Source organism: Castor canadensis, chromosome 11, assembly GCF_047511655.1.
Source record: "Castor canadensis chromosome 11, mCasCan1.hap1v2, whole genome shotgun sequence".
NCBI lineage: Eukaryota > Metazoa > Chordata > Mammalia > Rodentia > Castoridae > Castor > Castor canadensis.
In genome coordinates this window covers 51,050,751-51,058,358 of record NC_133396.1, presented here as the reverse complement: position 1 = coordinate 51,058,358, position 7,608 = coordinate 51,050,751, and positions in this window count along the sequence as shown.

Genomic DNA, 7,608 nt, shown 5'->3' with positions numbered 1-7,608 from the left:
TGAAAATCTTAAAAGAAATGGACAGATTTCTAGATACATATGATCATCCAAAACTGAACCAAGAGGAAATTAATCACCTGAATAGATCTATAACACAAAATGAAATTGAAGCAGCAATCAAGAGTCTCCCCAAAAAGAAAAGTCCAGGACCTGATGGATTCTCTGCTGAATTCTATCAGACCTTTAAAGAAGAACTGATACCAACCCTCCTTAAACTGTTCCACAAAATAGAAAGGGAAGGAAAACTGCCTAACACACTTATCACAAAACCAGGCAAAGACACCACCAAAAAGGAGAATTATAGGCCAATCTCCTTAAAGAACATTGATGCAAAGATACTAAACAAAATAATGGCAAACCGAATTCAACAACACATCAAAAAGATTATTTACCACGACCAAGTAGGCTTCATCCCAGGGATGCAGGGGTGGTTCAACATACGAAAATCAATAAATGTAATAAACCACATTAACAGAAGCAAAGACAAAAACCACTTGATCATCTCAATAGATGCAGAAAAAGCCTTTGATAAGACCCAACACCATTTCATGATAAAAGCTCTAAGAAAACTAGGAATAGAAGGAAAGTACCTCAACATTATAAAAGCTATATATGACAAACCTGCAGCCAGCATTATACTTAACAGAGAAAAACTGAAACCATTCCCTCTAAAATCAGGAACTAGACAAGGATGCCCACTATCTCCACTCCTATTCAACATAGTACTGGAATTCCTAGCCAGAGCAACTAGGCAAGAAGAAGGAATAAAAGGAATACAAATAGGTAAAGAAACTGTCATAATATCCCTATTTGCAGACGACATGATCCTATACCTTAAAGACCAAAAAAACTCTACTCAGAAGCTCCTAGACACCATCAATAGCTACAGCAAGGTAGCAGGATATAAAATCAACATAGAAAAATCATTAGCATTTCTGTACACTAATAATGAACAAACTGAAAAAGAATGAATGAAAACAATTCCATTTACAATAGCCTCAAAAAAATCAAATACCTAGGTGTAAACCTAACAAAAGATGTGAATGACCTCTACAAGGAAAACTATAAAATTCTGAAGAAAGAGATTGAGGAAGACTATAGAAAGTGGAGAGATCTCCCATGCTCATGGATTGGTAGAATCAACATAGTAAAAATGTCGATACTCCCAAAAGTAATCTACATGTTTAATGCAATTCCCATCAAAATTCCAATGACATTCATTAAAGAGATTGAAAAACCTACCGTGAAATTTATATGGAAATACAAGAGGCCACGAATAGCCAAGGCAATACTCAGTCAAAAGAACAATGCTGGAGGTATCACGATACCCAACTTCAAACTATATTAGAAAGCAATAACAATAAAAACAGCATGGTACTGGCACAAAAACAGACATGAAGACCAGTGGAACAGAATAGAGGACCCAGATATGAAGCCACACAACTATAACCAACTTGTCTTTGACAAAGGAGCTAAAAATATATGATGGAGAAATAGCAGCCTCTTCAACAAAAACTGCTGGGAAAACTGGTTAGCAGTCTGCAAAACACTGAAACTAGATCCATGTATATCACCCTATACCAATATTAACTCAAAATGGATCAAGGATCTTAATATCAGACCCCAAACTCTAAAGTTGATACAGGAAAGAGTAGGAAATACTCTGGAGTTAGTAGGTATAGGTAAGAACTTTCTCAACGGAACCCCAGCAGCACAGCAACTAAGAGATAGCATAGATAAATGGGACTTCATAAAACTAAAAAGTTTCTGCTCAACAAAAGAAATGGTCTCTAAACTGAAGAGAACACCCACAGAGTGGCTACACATCAGACAAAGGACTGACAACCAGAATATATAGGGAACTTAAAAAACTAAATTCTCCCAAAACTAATGAACCAATAAAGAAATGGGCAAGTGAACTAAACAGAACTTTCTCAAAAGAAGAAATTCAAATGGCCAAAAAACACATGAAAAAATGCTCACCATCTCTAGCAATAAAGGAAATGCAAATTAAAACCACACTAAGATTCCACCTCACTCCTGTTAGAATAGCCATCATTAACAACACCACCAACAACAGGTGTTGGCGAGGATGCAGGGGAAAAGGAACCCTCTTACACTGTTGGTGGGAATGTAAACTAGTACAACCACTCTGGAAAAAAATTTGGAGGCTATTTAAAAAGCTAAATATTGATCTACCATTTGATCCTGCAATACCACTCTTGGGGATATACCCAAAGACTGTGACACAGGTTACTCCAGAAGCATCTGCACACCCACATTTTTTGCAGCACTATTCACAATAGTCAAGTTATGGAAACAGCCAAGATGCCCCACTACTGACGAATGGATAAAGAAAATGTGGTATCTATATACACAATGGAATTTTATGCAGCCATGAAGAAGAACGAAATGTTATCATTCACTGATATATGGATGGAATTGGAGAACATCATTCTGAGTGAGGTTAGCCTGGCCCAAAAGACCAAAAATCGTATGTTCTCCCTCATATGTGGACATTAGATCAAGGGCAAACACAACAAGGGGATTGAACTTTGATCACAAGATAAAAGTGAGTGCACACAGGGAGATATGAGGATAGGTAAGACACCTAAAAAATTAGCGAGCATTTGTTGCCCTTAATGCAGAGAAACTAAAGCAGATACCTTAAAAGCAACTGAGGTCAATAGGAGAAGGGGACCAGGAACTAGAGAAAAGGTTAGATCAAAAAGAATTAACCTAGAAGGTAACACCCACGTACAGGAAATCAATATGAGTCAACTCCCTGTATAGCTATCCTTATCTCAACTAGCAAAAACACTTGGTCCTTCCTATTATTGCTTATACTTTCTCTTCAACAAAATTAGAGATAAGGACAAAATAGTTTCTGCTGGGTATCGAGGGGGTGGGGGGGAGAGGGAGAGGGCAGAGTGGGTGGTAAGGGAGGGGGTGGGGGCATGGGGGAGAAATGACCCAAGCATTGTATGCACATATGAATAATAAAAAGATAAAAAAATTTTTAAAAAAAGAGTTTATAAAAAGCAGAAGTGATCTTCAATAAAGTGGCTATTGATCACAACTCGATAGTCCCCCCCCCATCCTTTTCAGCTCCGGTCACCCAGGTCCAGCTGATAAATGGCAACCTGAGATGATTGGTGTAAAGCTCCCAGCAAATGCTTAACAAAGAAAAAATAAATGTAATTATTGTTTTGGTCATCCTTATTCAGTAAAAATGGGTTATTTTAAATGGGCAAATGTTTGAAGTATGCAATAGCCAGCTATCTCTTCCTCTATATTCCTTAAATTTCTTTGTTTTTGGTTATTTTGAGGTTTTGTTTGATTTTTTTGTGGTGCTAGGGATGGCACTCAGGGCCTCACACATGCTAGGCAAGTGTTGTGCCCCTAAACCTCCATTTCTTTGGTTTTAAGACAGATAGCATGGCTCAAGAGGTAGAGTGTCTGCCTAGCAAATATATGAGGCCCTGAGTTCAAACCCCAGTGCTGCTGTAGCAGGGAGGAGGACCAGAAGAGAAACAGACAAGGCCTTTATTCTAATAAAGTAGCAGGGAGGTAGGGAGGGCAAGCAGAGAGATAAAACCTAAGGAATACAAACATGGAGAAGGTCATGTAGCACTGTGTTGTGGGGAAGGAGAAAGTCATGTAGCACTAGGGGGAAGTAGCCAATAGAACTGCATGTAGCCATATATGGGTTAAACCTTGCTTTTTGCTTCTGTAACCTGCTTGCAAGGGTATATAAGGTGAGACCCCTTTGTTCTCAGGGTTCAGGCTTTGGACACGAGTCCACCGGGTCTGTGCTGGCACAATAAAATGTTGCTTCCTGCTGAATTGTCTCAGTGTCCTATATCTCAGTTTGAGATTCCCATAACATTTCTTGGGGGCTCACTGCTGGGATTGCAGAGATAGTGGTTTTCACCTCCCTTGTCACCAGGGTGCATCCCATTGACCACCCAGAAAAGTGATCCCACTAGTTACCAATAGACAATTTGATCCAGAAGAAGGAATCATTCTCCCAGAGAGTTGGGGTGAGGGCCTTGGATGCACAATGGAACCCAGTGAGGTACAGAAACCAGCAAGAGGAGTGCCGCCTGTCAGACTGGTAAGAATCTGGGTTCAAATTCAGGCCTGGCTCAGGAGGCAGAAGGGAGTCTGATTAACTCCCAGTGAGACACCTAGTAACCACCTTTTGGGGTGAAACTGTGTCTCTCAGGTTCAGGGAGCCAGGTGGAAGTACTGTGCTGTGTGAGAGTGTGTGAAAGTGGGAGCTTGAGATACAAAGCAAGTGTGGAGTCCCAATCCACAGGTCCATGGTAAACTCATATGGTCAAGGGTAAACCCTAACAGTGCCTCTGAACCAGGGCTCATACAGACTCACAACACCTAAATCTCTGGGGGAGGAGTGGCCAGTGGACAAAGTGAGTGAGGGTCCTGTGTAGGTGCAGTTCTTGGCTGGGCAACTGTATTCAGGTGACCAATAAGGGGTGTGTATTGTTCTCCCTTGTGTGTCAGAGAAGATGGTCCCCCCTTTACCTCTCTTCCAAAACCCCTACCCTTCTGTGTCTGTCTTGCCATCTGGTAACAGGAGAAGATGGGTGGAAATTAGAGTAAAAACACTCCCTTGGAGTGTATGGTTAAAAACTTTAAAAGGGGATTTAATGGAGACTATGGAGTTAAGTTAACTCCTAACAAACTTAAGGCCCTTTGTGAAGTAGATTGGCCTGCTGTTGGTGTAGGGTGGTCCCTGGAAGGGTCACTGGATAAAACTGTGGTTAATGAAGTTTGTAGGGTAATTCTAGGAAAGACAGGCACCCAGAACAATTTCCCTATATTGACTGTGGCAGGATGCTCTTCTCAGCTGACCCACATGAAGGCCCCATCTGGAAGAGGTCTGCAGAATTATGTTAGGTAGGGTGGCTACAACTTCCAAGTGTAGGGAGAAAGCAAAGGAGCCTATACTGACTGAAGAACCCAAGGAGGTACCACCACCCTATGTGCTGCTCTATCCACCTCAGCTCCACACCCCCGCCTCCAGCATCAGATGGGGAAGCTCAAGGGACAGTCACACCTGTAAAATCTGGTTCGGAAGCCTCTGGGGCCTTGACTCCCCTGACCTCCCTGAATCCCATGGACTCTATACCCACTCTGAGTCTACCAGTGCTCACACCACATCCCCCACTAGATCAGGAACATCTAGTCTCTGTGAGGACCCCCTCCTCTTCTCAGACTCCCACTGCCCTGCAGATGCCCCTGAGGGAAGCCCAGACCCCCATGTATTATGACCAGGAAGGCCAAATCAAGGAAGAGGATGGGTATTTGTCTATTAACACTTCACCATCACAGACCTCCTCAACTGGAAACATCATACCTCCTTCATGAAAAGCCTCAGGCTCTGATTGACGCAGACTGTCATCCAGACTCTCAAATCTACCTGGACAGACTGTCAACAGCTTCTCCTGACTTTATTTAATACTGAAGAGCGGCACCATATGACGTTGGCAGCTCTAAGGTGGCTAAAAGGTCATGACCCTGAGAGCACTCTAAGAGCCCAAGGATACACTCAGGCCTATTTCCCTGAGGAAGACCCCATTGGGACCCCAATAATGGCCGAGATTACCAGCGACTTGAACGGTATCGGGAGGCATTATTGGGAGGCATGAAGGAAGGAGGGGGAAAGGCCATGATATGAACAAAACATCAGAAGTCCTCCAAGGGCCAGATGAGAGTCCCAGCCAGTTCTATGAGCGTTTGTGTGGGGCCTGCTGTATATACACTTCCTTTGACCTGGAGGCCACTGAAAACCAATGGGTAATTAATGTCACTTTTGTTGGCCAGGCCCAGAGAGATATAAGGTGAAAAGTGCAGAAACTGGAGGGATTCACTGGTTTGAATGCTAGCCAGTTTCTGGAGGTGACCACAAAGGTTTTTGTCAATCAAGATCAGGAGGCTAAGTGGGAGGCCAATAGGAAGATGAAAAGGAAAGTGGACCTCCTTGCAGCAGCCCTTGCTGGACAGTCAGGTGGGCCCAGTAGGCTAATCCAGGCAGAGGCAGAGGCAATCCCCAAGGATGATGACAAATGCCCCCAGGACACCCCAGCCCTAGAGAGGAACCAGGGAAAAATCAACGTGCCTACTATCGTCAGGAAGGGTACTGGAAGAATGAATGTTCCCAATAGGCCGGGGACTCCCAAAAGGCCTCCCAGACCAGAGGCAGAGGCCAGGTTGTTGAAGGAAAATTATCAGCCCACCCACATGAGAGCCAGCCCCTGAGAGGAAAGCATTGTCAGTCTGGCAGGGCTGGCAGTCTATGAGGAAGATTAGGACAGACTGGTCTCCATTCTACTGGGCCCCCAGGAACCTATGGCCCAAATGAAGATAGGGGGCCATCCTGTTGATCTCATGGTGGACATGGGTGCAGAGCATTCAGTTGTGACCCAACCAGTGAGTCCTCTTTCCAACAAGTACACAACTATTACTGGGGCTACAGGCAACTGGATCTGAGTCATGAAGTAAGACATGATTTCCTTTATCTCCCTGATTGCCCTGTGGGCCTAATGGGCAGGGACTTGTTATGCAAAGGGCACCAATAACCTTTGATTCAGATGGCACAGCAGCCTTACAGTTGAGAACACCTGAGGCAGACTCAAATCCTCACAGTTGCACAAGAAGAGGAATGGCATCTCTATGCCCCTGAAGGGAGGCCTCTTGAGATTCCTGAGCTTCCCTTCAAGATTCCAGGTGTATGGGCTGAAGACAACCTCCCAAGTCTGGCCCAAAATGTGCCCCCAGTAGTGGTGGAACTAAAGCCAGGATTTACCTCCATCAGCTAGAAATGGTACTTCATTCCTCACAAGGCCCAGGTCAGAATTCAAAAAACATGTTGAAAGACTCTTAAGGTATGGGATCCTCTGACCTTGTCAGTCATCCTGGAACATACCCTTATTACCAGTCCAGAAACCGGGGACTGAGGATTTCAGGCCAGTTCAGGAGCTCCAGGGCAGTAAATTCAGTAACTGTCACATTGCACCCCATAGTCCCAAATCCATACATGCTTTTAGGACTTGTCCCAGCTAAGGCAAAGTTTTTTATCTGCCTAGATCTTAAAGATGCATTCTTTTGCATCCACCTTGCCCCACAGGGCCAGCCTATTTTTTCCTTCCAGTGGGAAAATCCCAAAAGTGGGGAAAAGGGGGAGCTAATCTGGACTCAGGTGACACAAGGTTTCAGAACTGCCTTGGCATCTGACCTAAAAGCTGTCTTAGCTGACCAGCATGACTGCACACTCCTCCAGTACATAGATGATCTCCTGCTGTCTGAACCAACTCCAGAGGACTGTATGGAGGGGATTTGCCTTCTCCTCTCTTTTATGGGAAAGAGGATACAAAGTCTGTAGGGAAAAGGCCCAGATTTGCCAAAACACTGTCAAATACCTCTGCTTTCACCTGTCCCAGGGGCAATGCAGGCTTGGCCCTTATAGGAAACAGGCTGTATGTTCCATTCCAGCCCCTAAGACCCACCAGCAAATTAGAGAGTTTTGGGGAGCTGCAGGTTTCTGCCAAATCTGGATCCCTAACTACTCCCTCTTGGCCAAAC